This window comes from Felis catus, chromosome A1 (assembly GCF_018350175.1).
Source record: "Felis catus isolate Fca126 chromosome A1, F.catus_Fca126_mat1.0, whole genome shotgun sequence".
In the NCBI taxonomy this organism is placed as follows: domain Eukaryota; kingdom Metazoa; phylum Chordata; class Mammalia; order Carnivora; family Felidae; genus Felis; species Felis catus.
Genome location: NC_058368.1, coordinates 25,526,147 through 25,544,445, shown reverse-complemented (window position 1 = coordinate 25,544,445; position 18,299 = coordinate 25,526,147). Strand labels below are relative to the sequence as shown.

General features: G+C 46.1%; 1 long non-coding RNA gene across 1 annotated transcript; it reads left to right on the top strand.

Annotated features, from left to right (window-relative positions):
* Positions 1-1,136: 1,136 nt before the first annotated feature.
* LOC109498076 lies at positions 1,137-14,146 on the top strand. The gene is made up of 3 exons (XR_006594864.1): positions 1,137-1,359; positions 11,961-12,026; positions 13,713-14,146. It is a non-coding gene; the product is annotated as an uncharacterized LOC109498076 (long non-coding RNA).
* Positions 14,147-18,299: the final 4,153 nt, after the last annotated feature.

Sequence of the window (18,299 nt, the reverse complement as noted above, 5' to 3'; positions counted from 1 at the left end):
ATTATCCCGCGTCATCCGGGAAACGGGGTGGGGGTGACAGGTGCCATCCGCCAGCCCGGGGGAGAGCACCGCGCTGCACTCCTGCTGATAGGAGCACGGTCCAGCTTCACTGTTCATTTGTACGGTTCTAACGGGCCTTTGAAGAAAAGTCGGGGTGGGGGGTGGAGCAGAGGCCCTAGGTGAGGTCATCGCTTCCTGCTTGGTAAGGCTTGAAAACAAAGGAGTCTGAGATGTCAAAATTCAGAACACCTCTTCACGTGTGTTCAGTGAAAAGGATGGAGGAGATGGGAAACTCGGATTCACTGCTCAGAGCATTCTCTCGCCAAGAGCAAAGCTCTACAGGGAATTAAAGGATCCTCAGGGTGCTTGATAAACTCCTGAGTCTCCATTTTCCTGTCCAGAAAACGAGGGTACTAATTCCTACCTCCCATGGATTGTTACAAGGATGGAACAAAACTACGTATGTAACGCATCACGCACGGGCATTATTTTATATGCCATGAACCCAAAAGTCAATTGCTGAAATAAATTTAAAAACTGTGTATAATTTTCATAATGAACAACCATGTGAATCGCCATATCCTATCAGTTAACAGAAGTCTTTTTTTAAATAAGAATCTGTGTTCTTTTTTTTAATTTTTTAAAAATGTTTTATTTTTATTTTTGAGACAGGGAGAGACAGAGCATGAACGGGGGAGGGGCAGAGAGAGAGGGAGACACAGAATCTGAAATAGGCTCCAGGCTCTGAGCTGTCAGCACAGAGCCCAACGCGGGGCTCGAACTCACAGACCGCGAAATCATGACCTGAGCCGAAGTCGGCCGCTTAACCGACTGAGCCACCTAGGCGCCCCATTTTTTTTAAGTTTATTTATCTTTGAGAGAGAGAGAGAGAGAGAGTGCAGGAAGGGCAGAGAGAGAGAGAGGGAGACAGAGAATCCCAAGAAGGCTCTGTGCCAGCAGCCTCATGAACTGTGAGGGCTCAAACTCATGAACTGTGAGATCCTGACCTGAGCTGAAATCGAGAGTTGGACGCCCAACCGACTGAGCCACCCAGCTGTCCCAGTTAACCGAATTCTTGACAATCAGACCTAAATTTAGTTCACTAGCCAGAAAAATCAACCTTTACTGCCATGGGCTGGATGCTTGTATCCCCCCCGCCCCACCATCTCATAGGTTGAAATCCTCGTCTCCAGTGGGATGGTATCAGAAGGTGGGGCTTAGGGCGCGAAGGTGGAGGCATCACGAATGGGATTACTGCCCTTGTAAGCGGGACCCCACAGAGCTATCTTGCCCTATGAAGACTCAGCAAGATGACGGCTTTGACAGCACCCTGACCTTGGACTTCTAGCCTTCAGAACTGTAAGAAATGAATTTCTGTTGTAAGCTACCCGCCGTAGGGTATTTTGCGATACCAGTCCAAACTGACCAAGACCCTTACTCAGGTTAATCCTGAAGTATCTAACAAAGGTCACACATAAAAATACAGGGTGGTAAATGCTGTCAGTCAAAGCTGCCCTATAAAATCCTCCTCCAGGTAATGTTTTACTTGGGGTAGTGTTTGTATTCTTGGGCTCCAGCCTTTAACACCGTGCGCTCTTACTTTGGTTTCTGGTAATTGCCTGGAAATCTTTAAAAGAGTAGCTTGGTTAGATGAATTCTGCGGTAGCTCTTGCATCTGACTGCCTTTGTCGGCTCCAACTATGTCCTATGTCAAGGTCGCCTCCCAGTTAATAGAGCCTCATGATTCAGTTCATAGTACAAAGTAGTTATTTGGCCTCAGGAATTCTTTGCTTTGGAAGAATTATTCTCAGCATGTGTTCTTCAGCCATCCGCAGTGTTTTCCCAGGGACCTTAATTCCACTTAATTGCCCTCTGTGAATCTTGCTGTTTTCTCTCAACTGTTCCAGGTTTTTCTGGAGAGGACAAATTGTACTGGAGGAAAGTATTTAAAGTCAGAGGATAAACAGGTGGAGAGTAAGGATGAGTCCGGAGGGAACGGAGGGGAAGAAAGCCCTGTGGCAAAAGTCTAGATTCTCAAACTACTACTGAGTAGCTATTACTTACAAAATACTCTGCACACTGATGCTAATGAAAAGCATAAAGACATGCTATTAATAGTTGATTTGGGAGACAAGCTATAAGTCTATGAAAAGCCACATAATCCAAGAGAAATATCAAGATAGGTTGATTGTTGATGCTATTAATTACTGAAGTCATAGCAGCAGCAGAACCTTTTATGAAGTCAGAGTCATTCGCTCATAAGGTCCATGGTCCTAGCCACTGGGATGTAGCTGTGAACAAGCCACTTGGTCAGGCTTCCTAGAGGACCTGGCTTTCAATTCTAACTCAGGAGAGGAAAGACGAAATGACGGTGGGAACAGAGGCACTAAAGCCCAGGATAGATTAATGGGGTCGTGAGTACGTCATTTGAATTATTTCTTCCAAAGCGATCAGCTGGACCCGAATCCCTTCCATAGCGGACATGAAAGGAAATGGTTAAGAGGTTTAATTTTTGATAGAGCAGCTCTGAGCTCTCCAAAATGCGGTCACTTTCACTTTCCGGTCAGAAAGGTCCCCGTTGTGCTGGAACCTGGCATGACTTGGGGGATAAAGGTCTGGGGTGAGCTCGGGGCACAGTTACGAAAAGCCGAGAGGAGTGTGGGCACTGATGTGCCTTGACTGGAACCCGGTCCCTCTGAGCTCTGCAGACCCGCGTCAGCCTCCAGAGCGGCCTGGCTTCTGATTGAGGGTGGCGGGGGCCCTGCTCAGCTGGCACTTCCTGTTCTAACTGGGATGCCAGGAGTTCCAGCATTCGGTGGGGGGGTGGGGGTGGGGGACAGCCTACGAATAGGCTCGTTGAACCCACCACCACAGCTGGTATGATTCCTCTCCCTGGGGCTCATGAGGAGCCTTGGAGAAGGGACCAGAGAGAAGGGCTCAGCACCATTTGTGTTAAGGGAGCCCATCTTCATTGGAAACTTCGGGGCTACCCAGTTGGCTAAAAGATGGTCAAGTGCACAAGATCACCCTGCTTGGTAGTGACAGCACCGGCCCAGACCTCTACCACGCTTCTTGCCTTCTGTGCAAATGTGATGTTGTTCAACTCCTAGGCTAGTGCATGCCACGGACTGTTCGAGGTGATCTCAACTTCCGTGTGTCTCTGACACCATACTTTGCCTTTTTCTTCCTCTTCGTATCATGCCTTTACCCTCCCTTGGTCCTTCACTTCTCTCACGGAAGAAAAGGTAGTATCCCACCCCCACCCCCAAGTTTATCTCATTTTCTCCTTTGGCAAGTGACATGTTGGCCGCCACCCCCTCGCTGTCTCTCTGGGTCCTCCTCCAAGCTGGTATCTCCTGAGGTGGGTCCTCACCCTCCACTCCTCCCCCTGCCCCGGGAGCCCTCAGCCAGATCTGTGGACTCGTCTACTCCTTGGGTAACTTCACTGATTCTACGTTCGTTTCCGGCAAACTGACGCTTGGACACTTTCACACAAAGTCCCTCAGACACTTTAAACCAGTATGCCTCAGAGTTACCACCTTTATTTCGAACCTGCCCCGTTTCCCCCAGTCTCTGCACTGTGAGTGGCACACCAGGCACCTTTTGGCACAAGCCAGGGCCCCAGGTGTTTGCCTCAACCTCTTCTCCTCCACCCCCGTGGCCGATCAGTCAGGTTCTCTGAATTCTACCTCATTTGTCTCTCTTGACTCTACTCTTCTCACTCCCTCTATCGCTGTCTTAATTTAGCTCTTCAACGGAGAACCTACACTCATGATTTAAGACTTGGTCGGCTCAAGTATCATGTCCCCCCAGGAAGCCTTCCAGAAGTCTGTTCAGACTATTATGAAATTGTTGGGTTCTCTTTTCCCCCCTCTTCCATCAGACCATAACTCTCTAAAGACGAAGACACTTTTCCCCCTTGTACGCAGCATGGCACTTAATCGGTGATTGTTAATTGCATGAATGCACAAATACACAAATGAACAGAGTGAGGCAATATGTATTTTCCACAGCTGCGTGTAGGATTCACGGTCAAATGTGGGTGTTTCCATTTGACCTACCACGCTCCACAGGTTTTATCGGGGTTTTTTCTGGGCATATTTTCTCTTGTTCTGTTTCATTCTCTACCAAACACAAAAGGAAACAAGACCTCAGACTCAGGATACACACTAGTGGCTGGGAATTCAATTCTAGTTTCCTGGACGAGAAAATGAAGTGAAAAAGCATTTTCGAAGGAAGTTAAATTTGTAAGCTACAGTCAGACAAAATTAGCCGTGGGAAATTCCATTGTCCTGCATAGGAGAATCACTTTACACCCCTCCCGTGGCTGGCTATGGAAACACCACGGTGAGGCACCTCCCCTCCCTCCTGTTCTTGCTGGAGAGTTAGTTGTGACGGTCCATTTTAAGGTAAAGAGTTGTTAGCGTTTGAGAGCGAGTAATGAGGTGCAAACTTGGAGGCATTCATCATGTCATTCTCACCGAAAATGAAGGACGGGAAATAATTTTCAGCCCACCCTTGTAAATTTCCAGATTGTATTCACTGATTATGATTTACCTAACATTAAAAAATGTTTTGGAACTCTGTAGGATGACAGATGGTAATTAGATTTACAGTGGTGAGCATTTCACAATGTATACACATGCAGAATCATTATGTTTTACACCTGAAACGAGTATGATGTTGCATGTCGATTACACTTCAACTAAGAAAAATGACCTAACAGTTATTAAGCACTCACATCACATGTGTCTGATATATTCACAATTGGAAAAACCATCTGGCCATCCCATCAAGATGTTTTTTCCTTTATAGCATAAATAGAAAGAGGACAATGAATACCACATGCAGACCAATTTGTCACATTACCCTTAGTTTTTATTTTTCTGTGAATTCTGATTAAAGGAAATGTATTTGGGGAAAGGGTCATCCTGTTTGTTTATGTAGGACTTTTTTTTCTTAATTTGAGAGCGACACTGTTGTCAAAGCGTGGAGGGCATTCTCTTGAATAGATCAATATGCCCCAGACAAAGTCTAGTTATCCCGTTTTAGGTAAGTAGGTGAAAAGGTGATGGTGGTAACGTGGGTCCTTGGAGCTCAGGCTGCAGAATTTTTCCCAGGCCACTGGAAAATCCAAATTAAGAACAGGGCTGGTGGTCATATAGAGACCCTGTCGATTCAAAACCCTTCTGTGATGTCAATAGTACAAGCTGGGCATTGAGCCACCCTAAGAAAAATGCATGTTCATGTGACTCAAGCCATCAAGTAAGCACTGGCCTTGACCTGTGGAGAAGGACGGTGGTGATAAAAGAAACCCGACAGACATTGTTATCGGTTCTAACATAAGCACGGGGTTGAAATATGGCTGGTACTTGTTCTCCCTTCTGCCAAGGAATTTGCTAGTTAACCAGTATTTGTGGACTGTCTGATTTAGAGCTCGTGTTATGTGCGTTAGCTAAGTATGTTTTCCCGAGCTCATGACTTTGTCAAGCACTTCAGGAAGATGTTTAGTATGCGCACGGCTACGTGTTTCTCTAAGAACCATCCCCGAATCGTTTCACATGCAGGGCTGCATTGAATTCTATAATAGCTCTTTCGCAGAAGCAGTGATAAAGAATGCATAATTGTGGATATAATTCAGGGTTTCACATTCTTACTGCGTGAAACTATGTTCAGCAGCAGTGTCTATGTGAGGGGAGCCACACTCCAATAGGAATCATTTTATTTCGGGCGCCACTGCAGATCCCGGCCACCGACCCTGTGCGGAGGTTGGGTCCTCTGAGTTTCTCTAACAAAGAACCCAAAGTGATTTTTTTTAAACTGGAGACTTTATGAGAAGTAGTTGGAATGATAGGATTCTACTGTGGAATGCGTACTGTGAGATTTGTGAGGAAGTTTACTTAAGGAAATGACACATCTGTAAGACATATTTTGTTGTTAGTTTTACGTGGACCGTGTTATGAGTTAGGAAAACTGCAAGTAACAAGGCTCAGTTAAAGTGATATTTTTTTTCACGGAGCGAGAAGTCTGGAGGCAGGAAGCTGCTGGCCTTGGCTTAGCTGCCTGACAATGCCACAAGGACCCTGACTCTCCTTGTCCTTTGGTCCTGCCCTTCTTAATATGTGTTTTTTTTTTTTTTTTTTTTTAATCATGCTTGTCACTTTGTGATTGTAAGATGGCTATCACAGCTCGAGGTGCTGTGTCCGTATTATAGGTATGAGAATGGGAAGGGGCAAGACCAGTGACCTCTCCTCCTGGGCCCGGCCCTTTTACATAGAAGTAAAATCTTCCTATGGCTCAGTCGGTTGAGGGTCTGACTCTTAATTTCCACTCAGGTCATGATCTCACGGTCGTGGGATTGAGCCCTATGTGGGGCTGGCTCTGCAATGAGTGTGGGTCCTGCTTGGGATTCCGTCTTTCTCTCTCTCTCTCTCTCTCTCTCTCTCTCTCTCTCTCTCTCTCTCTCTCTCTCTCTCTCTCTCTCCCCCTCTCCTGCTTGCATGCATTCTCTCTTAAAATAAATAAACTTAAAAAAAAAAGTGAAAGCTTCCCCAGACATTGCCCCTCATGCCCCCCCAGAGTTCCACCTTTGTCTCTTTAGCCTGAACTTGTCACATGGTCGTGTTCAGCCGCAGAGGGGCTGGGCAGGAAGTATTGGGCTTTCTCAGCTTCTGTGGCGGAGGCCGGCAAAGCAGAACATCGGGAATAAGCCATCCTACCGATAACAAGGGAGTAACTGCCCACTCTCCTTCGGGGAACCAAGGAGTGGTCGGAATCCATTCGATTGCTTCCTTTTGTGGCACTTTCATGTAAATTAGATTCTTCTGGGTTTAGGATACAGACATCCGCTCTGGGTCTTCCGTTACTAGGAGGGCTAATTATAAGGCTGCAGAGGGAACTAAAGGAGACGGGCCGTTGTCTCAGGCCGCATGGACAGACCTTTGTGGTCAGGCCATGTGAGACGGTCCTGATTGCAGACCTTGCCCCATTTCTTCAATTGTAGCCCTGGTGACAGTCACTGCAGTACTTGGTAGGCGTCTCTTCAGAATCAGGCACTTGTGGATCCCATGACTCAGATATATATATATATATATATATATATATATATATATATATATATATATACATATATATATATATATATTTTTTTAAGTTTATTTATTTATTTTGAGAGAGAGGCCGAGGAAGAGAGAGAATCCCAAGCAGGCTCCACACTGTAAGTGCAGAGCCTGATGCGGGCTTGAACTCACCAACTGTGAGATCACGACCGGAGCTGAAACCCAAGAGTGACCGGAGCTGAAACCCAAGAGTTGGACGCTTAACCGACTGAGCCACCCAGGCGCCCCGCCCCCCCCCGACCCCGCCCTCCACCGTGACTCAGATATTTTGTTTCTAAACCTACTGCTCCTGCCTTTACCAGAAGGCTTTCTCCTTGTGTCTTACATCAAATGTCCCGAGAAAGCGTCTATTGGACAGCCTTCACTGTCCCCTAGAGGTGCCCCTGTGGGGCAGGGTGCTAGCTCCCAGGCGCCCCAGGCCTCTGGCTGGCCTAGCAAGGGCTTCCAGAATCATGTACTACCACCTTTGGTCACACTGGAACACACTCAGAAGGGGCGAGTGGGTGAGGTCTCCCTGAGGTGACAGAGGAGGTAGTGAAACAGTGGCCAGTCCTGGACCCCCAGTTCTAGGCTATCTGCCGAGCTGTGTCACACTGGCCATTTTCCGGGGATTGCAGCTGTTTCCCTCTTTATCAAGAGTTATCTTGGGGCGCCTGGGTGGCTCAGTCGGTTAAGCGGCCGACTTCGGCTCAGGTCATGATCTCGCGGTCCGTGAGTTCGAGCCCCGCGTCAGGCTCTGTGCTGATAGCTCAGAGCCTGGAGCCTGTTTCAGATTATGTGTCTCCCTCTCTCTGACCCTCCCCCGTTCATGCTCTGTCTCTCTCTGTCTCAAAAATAAATAAACATTAAAAAAAAATTTAAAAAAAAATTATCTCCCTTTCTGTCTTCATGTGCTCAAAGTTAAAGCCCTAAAAGTTTTCTGCTTTGACTATCCAGAAGGCCAGAAAACTAGAAAGAAACGAAAACAAAACCAAAAATGCCTACATCTTCGTTGCTTTGGTGGTATGTGTTCCTATGTGTTTATTTTTTCATTTTTTAGGAATTGAGGTAAAATTCACATAATACTGAATCAGTCATTTGAAGTTGTATTTAGTACATGAGGGCACTGACATTGTAGAGTGCATTTGGTGCATTCACAATGCTGTGGAACCATCACCCCTGCCCAGACCCAAACGATATGTTCTTGAACGAGCGTGTGTGAATGTCGGGAATGACCTGGTCCTCCATGTTGGAAGGAAAGACTGACCCCAGGAGCTGTATGTTTCCAGACCTACCCTTCTTTAGAGACTTCACATAAGAAAAAGATCCCTTGGGGCGCCTGGGTGGCTCAGTCGGTTGAGCGTCCGACTTCGGCTCAGGTCACGATCTCACGGTCCGTGAGTTTGAGCCCCGCGTCGGGCTCTGTGCTGACCGCTCAGAGCCTGGAGCCTGCTTCCAATTCTGTGTCCCCCTTTCTCTCCGCCCCACCCCTGCTTGTGCTCTGTCCCTGTCTTTCAAAAATGAATAAACCTTAAAGAAAATTAAAAAAAAAAAAAAAAGATCCCTTCCTGACTGGATGTTACGAGGCAGGTCTCCTGGTTCTCAGAAACCTGCTTGCCCTCTCTCAAACACCCCCCAGCTGCAGACGACACAGCGAGAAGCTGCTCGTTGGCTGAGGACTTATTGTTCAATCATTTTAGGGTGGCTTACATAGCAGTTAAATTCACACACAAGAAAACAAAGGATGGCCAAACTGAGTCAGGTACAAGGCCATGGGTGGCTTGGTCCTGACATGAAAATAGAATCTCTCTTTCGATTCACTCACAGGGGAGAGGAATTTTCTGAATTAAGGCCTCAGGATGAGTATCAGAGGGCCAGGCCACTATCCAACCTCAACAACAAGTTTTATTGCCAAGCCCTTTGTGCTTCCTTGGCACCTGTCACAGCATTGGCTCACTGGATCCTCACAAGAGGCCCGCGAAGGAGGCAAGGCCCCGTTGCCCACTTATAAGACCAGGGACTCTGAGGGCGTTCGTTGCCTGCGGTTCAGCTGTGACTGCCTCTCTCTTGACCAGCACCTTCTTTAACTCTACAAGGGTAAAAGGGAGAGCCGGGCAGTTCCCCCCAGTTACAGAATAGCTTGGAAGGAGTGTGCTTTCCTTGACTTTTAACACAGGAGGTTTTAAACTGATGTTCTTCAGTTTAGTGGGCTATGAAGAGTGTGAACAACAAAAGAGAGAGAACGGAATGATAGGCATCAGAGTGCACGGTGGTCCTAGGAAGTATTTTCGCTTGGAATATGTGTGTGTGTGTGTGTGTGTGTGTGTGTGTGTGTGTGTGTGTGTGTGTTCTGGGTCATGAAGTAAAATGTGTTTCCTAATGTGGGCTATAGTTTAACAAGTTTCAAAGCCACGGACATAAATGGCTATGGTCCCGTCTGAACCGCTCGGATTTGGAGGTTGCCAGCTGCCGGCCTCACCTGCCACCCTGACCCTTCAAATGTTACCGGGAGGATAATGTCCTGGGAGTGTTCAGAGTCCTTCTGCGAGGCTCACGTACACTCTACCAGAGGCAAAACTCGAGCATGACAGTCTGCACGGAGGGCAAGTTCCGAGAACTGAGAACGCGGCTGTCATATGGTTGTATAACTTTTCGGCTTTCAAACTGTGAAAACAGTGTCAGTCCTGGTTTTGCTGTCCTCGGTTATTTTGTGAATGTACTTGAACATTCTAGGGCATTTCTAGAGCCACAGGCCAGGGCACTGACCTCCCTTACACTCCTAAGAAGCATGCTGCAGAGTCCTCTGGCTAAAATTATCTCACAGAAGCCACCTGTTTAGTTCCTTTTATATTTGTGCCTCTCAGCATGAGGTGTCCCAGATCACTTGTCCCAAATTCTTTTTCATGGAAAAAGCCATTATTCCATCTGGTGGAGATTATAATTTGCCTTTTTTATTTTGCTTCTGATAAACTTAAGTCTGATAGTTTTCTTAGGTAGTAAGACATGAAGGCAATCCAGAAAATTAGAGGTAAAAAATATTTAGTCAAATGATTGACTAAAAAAAAAAAAAAATGCAGAGGAGGGGCACCTGGGTGGCTCAGTCGGTTAAGTGTCTGACTTCAGCTCAGGTAATGATCTCACGATCTGTGAGTCCAAGCCCCGTGTCGGGCTCTGTGCTGACAGCTCAGAGCCTGCTTTGGATTCTGTGTCTCCCTCTTTCTCTGCCCCTCCCCCACTTCGGTCTCTCAAAATAAATTTAAAATGTTAAGAAAAAAAATTTTTTTTAAATGCAGGGGTGCCTGGGTGCCTTAGTGGGTTAAGCGTCCAACTTTGGCTTAGGTCATGATCTCACGGTTTATGAGCTTGAGCCCCGCGTCTGGCTCTGTGCTGACAGCTCAGAGCCTGGAGCCTGTTTCAGATTCAGTATCTCCCTTTCTCTCTGCCTCTCCCCCACACTCTCTTTCTCCTCTCTCTAAAAAAAATTAACAAACATTAAAAAATTTTTTTTTAAATTTTTTTAAAAAATGCAGGCAATTCCAATTAAGGCTCAGTTTGTTGTTGTTGTTGTTTTTTTTTTTACATCTTGAATTGGTTAGTTTTCTTGACGTGCCATAGATATAACTAGCCAGCATAGCAACTAAGTAGTCATTTTGGTTTCTGTTCCTATTGTATTTTATGTATCTATTTATTTGAGTAATCTCTACACCCAACTTGGGGCTCCAACCCATGATTCAGATCAAGAGTCACATGCTCTTCCGACTGAGCCAGACAGGTGCCCTGTGTTCCTATTGTTTTTTTTGAAACCGTGTTACTCAATAAAAGTTCGTTGAAAGCACTGAGAACAAAACCACTAGGAAATATTAGAGGCTTGACTTTTTGACTTTTAACATTCTAGCAATACTGGTTTTACCTAAGGGTGCAGAACCTTTTGTGTATAAGCTGAGATGATCAGAACAGCGACGATCACGGCGATGACAATGACAGTGGCGATAGCAAAGTTTATTACATGCAGGGCACCATGTTCATTATTTCATCCATTCCCTTTAAAAACTACAGAAACCGTCTTAAAAGTATGACGTGGATTTTACTTTCAAGGACACTGAGAATTATAAAGGAGATATATAACTTTTTAAGTTCTCACTGGCAAGATGCCAGATCCTCAGGCCGAACGTCCGTCTGTCCGTCCGTGGAGGGAGAGGAGTTAGCCGGGAGGAGCCCTTTTAGCCATTTTCACAGAGGGGCTTGTACTTTTTCGTTTCCCCTCCTGCCTGACTGTGCTGCCTTCATCTTGCCGGGTGCAAATAAGTACAGAGGCGAAAAACTCAATCCATTCCTGAGTGTTTACAGGGAGACCGGCTGAAGTGAAGGTGAGGTTGCCAGGAGCATGCCCCACAGACCCGGGCATGGCCCGGCCTGAGATCTGGGCTTCGAGGGGAGAACAGGAGGCTTGTGTGAGAGCAACCTCTGTGCAGACCCAGTTAGCGTGGCAGGGGGATGGGGCAGCCAGGGAGTCAGGGAGAGTGCATTAGCGTCCTATTGCTGCCATAGCAAATGACCACAAACTCAGTAGCATGAGGTGGCATGCATTTTATCATCTCGTCGTTCTGGAGGTCAGAAGTCTGAAATGGGACTCACTACGCGAAAATAAGGCATTGTCAGGGCTGTGCTCCTTTTTGGAGGCTCTAGGGGAGAATTAGTTTCCTTGACGTTCCCGGCTTCTAGAGGCTGCCCGAATTCCTTGGCTTATGGCTTCTTCCATCTTCAAAGCCAACAGGGAGGGAGGAGTTCTTACATCAGATCACTCTGACCTGTCTCCATAGTCCTATCTCCTCTGACTTTTCTGTCTCCTTTTTCCACTGATAGGGACCCCAAGGATTACATTGGGCCCACCGGATAGTCCAAGATAACCCCCCACCTACAAGTCAGCACGTAAGCAACCTTAATTCCACCTGCAATCTAATTCCCCTCTGCCCTGTACCCTAACACATTCACAGATTCCAGGGATTAGAACATAGGCTTCTTTGGGGGCCCCTGTTCTGTCTACCACGGTAGCCTCTTGGATGAAGGAGGGATTAGGAGACACATCCTGGAGATGACCTCCAATGTGAGGCCTGAATGATGGGAGGGCATTAGCAAGAGAAAGAGTTCAGCTCATAGAAGGTCCCAGAAGTGAAAGGGAGCACCTGCATGTTTGAGGAGCTGCAGGTGTCTCATATAAACACTCCCTGGCCTACACACAAGATGTGTTCTAAGAAAAGCACCTGTAGCCGAGAAAAACATACGCCCAAAGCAACATTCCTATAAAACAATCTCTCAAACCTCCACACTATTGCCATTTTGATAATTCTTCGTTGTGCGAGGCCTTCCCTGGGCATTGGAGGATGTTTGGCAGCATCCCTGATCCCTACCCAATAGATGCCAGTAGGAACCGTGGAGTTGTGAAAACTAAAAATGTCTTCAGACATGGTCAAATGTCCTCTGGGGTGGTAGAATCTGGTTGAGAACCATGGCACAGGATATAATGATAGAGAATTTCACTGGCTTATTCCCAGTATACCAGCTGGGAACACTTGCCTATCCAGTGTTCTTGTTGGGAGTAGCTATGGCTCACTACTGCTCCTCTTTGCCAAGGGGACGGGAAGGTGACCAGATGTCTCAGATACATCCTCCTCCTCCTCCTCCTCCTCCTCCTCCTCCTCCTCCTCCTCCTCCTCCTCCTCCTCCAGGAGTTATTTAAAATAAGGCAGAATATGGGGCGCCTGGGTGGCGCAGTCGGTTAAGCATCTGACTTCAGCCAGGTCACGATCTCGCGGTCCGTGAGTTCGAGCCCCGCGTCAGGCTCTGGGCTGATGGCTCAGAGCCTGGAGCCTGTTTCCGATTCTGTGTCTCCCTCTCTCTCTGCCCCTACCCCGTTCATGCTCTGTCTCTCTCTGTCCCAAAAATAAATAAACGTTGAAAAAAAAAATAAGGCAGAATAGGGCTCAGACCCACGACGAACTGTGAGATCGTGACCTGAGCTGAAGTTGGACGCTTAACCGACTGAGCCACCCAGGTGCCCCTTGACACGTGTTTCTAACCTGATTATGATGATGTAACCGAGTTACTGTTCCCCAGAACAGTGGTTTCCAACCTGTGGATCAAGACCCTTTGATAATAATCCAAGATTCTTGTATCCTTAGGTTCAGCATGCATTTTCTTGATGGATGCTAAAAATACTCCTCTCCATGTTTTAGGGACTCCAGAGTTTTTCAAAATTTAGTTTACCTTACAAAGGGATCCTCATACTCGAAAGGTTGGGAATTGTGTATTACGAAGTACTAAATACAAATGACTAGATATTATATGTGTGTGTTGCTAAGAATTATATGCATATTAGCAGAGGCTGGCGGGGCATAGAGTAATAGAGGAATTTGGAGTCTGAAGGATGGATAGGAAAGGGGCGAATTCAGTACCTTTTTGTGCAGATGCCATTCAGTTGTGAGTCTGGAAAGGGCTGGACTTGGTGAGATGAGAGCGGGGAGGTAGGGTAGCCTGAAGGGGTAGGAAGTCATGTATTTCTTTCCCTGCCATAAAAGGGTAGCATTGCAATGATCCCCCCCCCCCCCCCCCCCGCAGGCTGGGGATTGCATTTGTTTTTATGGCAGGATTCTTGGGATCCGGCCAAGCATGTCCAAACTGTATCAATAGCGAAACAGTGTGTTCACAGAACTCCAAGGACTCACTTTCAGAATTCAAGTTGGAGAGTAAAGAAGAGATTGTGTCAGCTCAAGCCGGGCGCACTGGAGAAACAAGAGAAGGGAATGAGAGAGAGGTAGCTCTGGACCCAGGCAGAGGCCATCACCTCCGGGAACCTCGTTCCTTCATCTGTAAATGGAAAGGATGCCTCTTTGGCCCGAAGGAACCGATGAATGTAAAGACTGCTGCCATGGCTCTTTGCAGCAATACATGCAGGTTCCGTCCATCTGTGTTTACTCTTTGACCCAGCGATTCTTCCAGGAGTTTACCCTGAAGCGACCCCTCCTCCAATAAAAACGATCTATGCAAAAGCGTATTCATTATGCTATTATTTGCCATAGCTAAGTGTTGCAAACAACCTGCATGCCACGTGTATTAGTCTTCTATCACTGCCTAATACATTACTGCAAATTTAGCTGAAAGCAACACCTACTTATCAGCTCGTAGCTCTGTCGACCAGAAATCTAACATGGTGTCTGGGTTCTCTGCTCAGGGTATCGCGGGGCTCAGTCAGAAGATGAATCTACCTCTGAGCTCATGCCTATTGTTGGCAGAACTTAGTTTCTTACGGTGGCAGGTCCTTGCTGGGTGTCAGCCGGGGGCCACTGTCGGCTCCTTAAGGCTACCCGCATTCTTTGCCACGCAGCTCTTCATCTTCACACCGGTGGCGTCAAATCCCTCTTGTGATTTGCAACTCTGACTTCCCTTCTGAGACCAGCGAGAGGAAACCCTGCTTTTAAAGGGCCTGTGTGATTAGGACAATCTCTCTATCATAGGATCGACTGGTTTGGGACTTTAAGACATATGTAAAGTCCTTTCACAGCCACACCTACATGAGTGTTTGATTGAATGGCTGAGAGAAGGTGTGCGTATGACCAAGAATCTTGGAGCCCGTCTTCGGACCTGGCCTATCACACTCAGGAAGTTGAGTAAATGCCCTGGGTCCATCCATACAATGAAGAACTATGCTGTAGTAATGAGGGACAAAAGAGGCCTCTGGGCCCTGCTCCTATGAGTCACGTCATTATAAGGAGGAGATTTGACCACAGAGACACATATACTGAGGGAAGAACACCAGACGCAGAATTTGAAGCTATGCAGTTTCAGGCCAAGGAATGCTGAGGGTGGCCGGCCAATGTGCAACACTAGGAGAGAGATGAGGAGGGATTCTCCTGTAGAGCCTCCAGAGAGAACATGGCCCTGCCAACATCACGAGTCTAGACTTCTATCCTTCAGAAGACAGAATGAATTCTTGTTTTTAATTTTTAAGTTTATTTATTTATTTTGAGAGGGATCAAGTGAGCGGGGCAGGGCAGAGAGAGAGAGAGAGAGAGAGAGAGAGAGAGAGAGAAGCAGGCTTTGATCTGCCAGCACAGAGCCCGCCGTGGGGCTTGAACTCACGAACCATGAGATTGTGACCTGAGGCGAAGTCGGACACTTAACCAGCTGAGCCACGCGGGCGCCCCTCAATTCTTGTTTTTAAAAGCCATCCAGTTTGTGGTAATCTGTTATGGCAGCCGTGAGGAAACTAATACACTGGCCAGTGGCCAGTGAGGACATGAGCCCTGCCAACAGTCATGTGAGTGAGCTTGAAAGAGGATCTTCTAAGACCTGCCAACGGCCAGGCTGAGCGCACTTGGAAGCAGATTCTCCCCAAGTGAAGCCTTGACGCGCCTGCAGCCCCAAGTGCCACTTTGATTGCATTCTTGGGAGGCCTGGGGCTACAGGTGCTTCCGGGGCCCCTCTGGATTTTTGACCCACAGAAACTGGGAGCTAATACATGTTTGTTATTTTAAGCTGGTAAGCTTAGTTATACAGCAATAGATAATTAGCAAATATACTTATATACAATTTTATATTTCTTTACTTGGGGGACAATGGAAGAATGAACTAGAACCTAAGGAAAGTGCTTATGGCTCAGAAGTGAGTGGGACCAGAGTGCAGGGAATGGGCAGGGAGTTTAACCTTTGTAAGATTTTATTTTGAACCACGTGAATGCTTTATCCATTCAAATGCTTTATCCATTTATACATGGAACCAAAGGAAAAAGATGAAAAAAGCAAACTCTAACATTGATGCAAAGAAAAATAGCAAACCTAGCAGTATTTCGAATAGAGAACATAACCATACCAACAAGCAATTAATTCAAGTAACATTTGAGTGTGGTACTCTACCTGTACACCATTTAGAAGGATGTGTTATAAAGATACAAAGAACCGTGAAGAAATCTTGAGTTTAGAAGTTTTGTTGCTGCTGATAGTACAGGTATGTAAGTCTCAACTATTTTCTGTACACTGTAGAATAAATGAACCCATAGATTGATGCTGAAAATGGAGGAGAGGGGATATTCTAAGATACCTTTTAAATCGGGAATTAGGGTTTTCATTTAAGGAGAAGAATAACATCCCAGTAAGCAGTGAGCACAGCAAGTACTCAGATCGAATTTTCTAAGTGCCATTTCCTATTGAAAGGAACTAGGGTTTTCCTGTCTAGGGCACAGAACAGTCAATGAAAAGTTAGTAGGTCTTGTGTTAGAAAAGAAGAAAGTGCTCAAAGATTGATAGGATATATATAAGAATAAAGGAGCCAGGTGTGGGGCTTTCCACTGGCCAAATATGGGCAATTTGAGCACCAAAAATAATACTGGGGTATTTGATCATAGTAACTGAACTAAATTGAATTAAAAAAAATGCAAGAGTCCACACTGTTACTCGAACAGGAGGGGAAAGGAGGTGCGACTGGGTTGAGAAGCAGGGGGAAAAAGAGAAAAGGAGAAAAAAGGGGGTACTCTTCTTTAGACAGGTAGAAAGATTGATAGATAGCATTAGAAAAATCACCATCTGGTAAGTGTTCATGAGTGCGTGCTACACCCCCTGGACAAAAATATTAGCTGGGTTCAGCCTATTACTGCAGATAATCTCTGTTGCGGTGGGAGAGAGGGGTTGTCAAAATAAAAAACAAACGGAGACCAGCCTGGAAAATTCTCTGAGCAGACAAAACCAGTTTCATCATACAACACTCAATTTGCAAGACTAACTCGCTCTGGGTCATTTCTTGCTCATGCCTCTGGCAATCATAAGCAAGACTTGAACTCTTAAGGTTGATAGGAGGTAACCACTGATCAATTCCTTGTCATTTAGGAGAATTCTCATTTCATAACCAATCACTGTGAAAAGCAGCCACTGCTCCCTTGCTGTATTAGCTGCTTTATGACAACATACTCCTGAGCCTCATTCCGTGTTTGGTTTGAGTGCTTCCTGTTTGCAAACTGTCTTCCTGATGTGTGCACAATAAACTTTTACTGATTGTTAGTTTGATGATTCATTGGTTTTAGTTCTATCATTTCTGAACTTTTGACAGTATTTTTGTGGAGAGATCTGCCAGCCCATGTCTGGACTAAGTGATCCATCTTGGCATCACGGATAATGGGACTAAAGAACACTGTGCCTTCTTGTGGAAATACACATCGCCTCCTACTTTTCTTACTAAAATGTTTAACCTGAATCTAATCATGAGAGGGGCGCCTGGGTGGCTCAGTCAGTTGAGACTGAGTGTCTGACTTCGACTTAGGTCATGATCTCCAAGTTCAGGACATCACCCCCCGACGTAGGGCTCTGTACTCACAGCTTGGAGCCTGGAGCCTGCTTCAGATGCTGTCTCCCTCTCTCTCTGCCCTTCCCCGCTCATACTCTCTCTCTCTCAAAAAATTAAATAAATAAATAAAAAATAAAGTGAATCTAATCACGAGGAAACAATTTGATAAATCTAAATTGATACAGTGTACAAGACAATTGGCCTGGACTTTTCAAATACGTCCAAGTGATGAAAGATTTTTAAAAGGTGGGAGTGCTAGAACTTGGGTAGTAGACTACAGGAGTTTATAAAGACAGGTTATTAAGCAAAACAGGTGAATCTTGGGTAGAGCCTGAATTTTTCAAAGACGTGTGTGTGCACGTGTGCTTGTCTATGACGTTTTGAGACAACAAAGGGAATTAAAAAAAAAAAACAGTATGTTAAATGATATAACAGAAGTTGCATTAAATTTCTTGCATGTGATAGTGGTGAGGTATTTAGGGGTGAAGCAGCGTTGTGTGCAACTTTACAAAGGGGGGGGGGATCTATCTAGTGAAGAGAACGCAAATGTGAAATGGTAGCATTGAATGGTAGCATTGAGAGAAGTGCACACTGTCCATAGCACTAATCTTTCAACTCTTCAGTCGGTTTTGAAATTTTTCAAACTAAAACACTGGGATAAAAAAAAGAAGTGCAAGTTTGTTTACTTCCTCTGACTTCGGAGGTTCACGTGGACACAGAATCAGCACCCTGAGAAGCCTCCTGTTCCGTGGCTCTCGGTGCGTTCCCTAAAGTTTCTCTTTCACTGCGGAGTCGAGACCCAAGGCCGTGGGAGGTGTCACCGAGTCCCCGACAGCTACCACCCTTGTCGGTGGGGAGCCGGCGACTCAATAT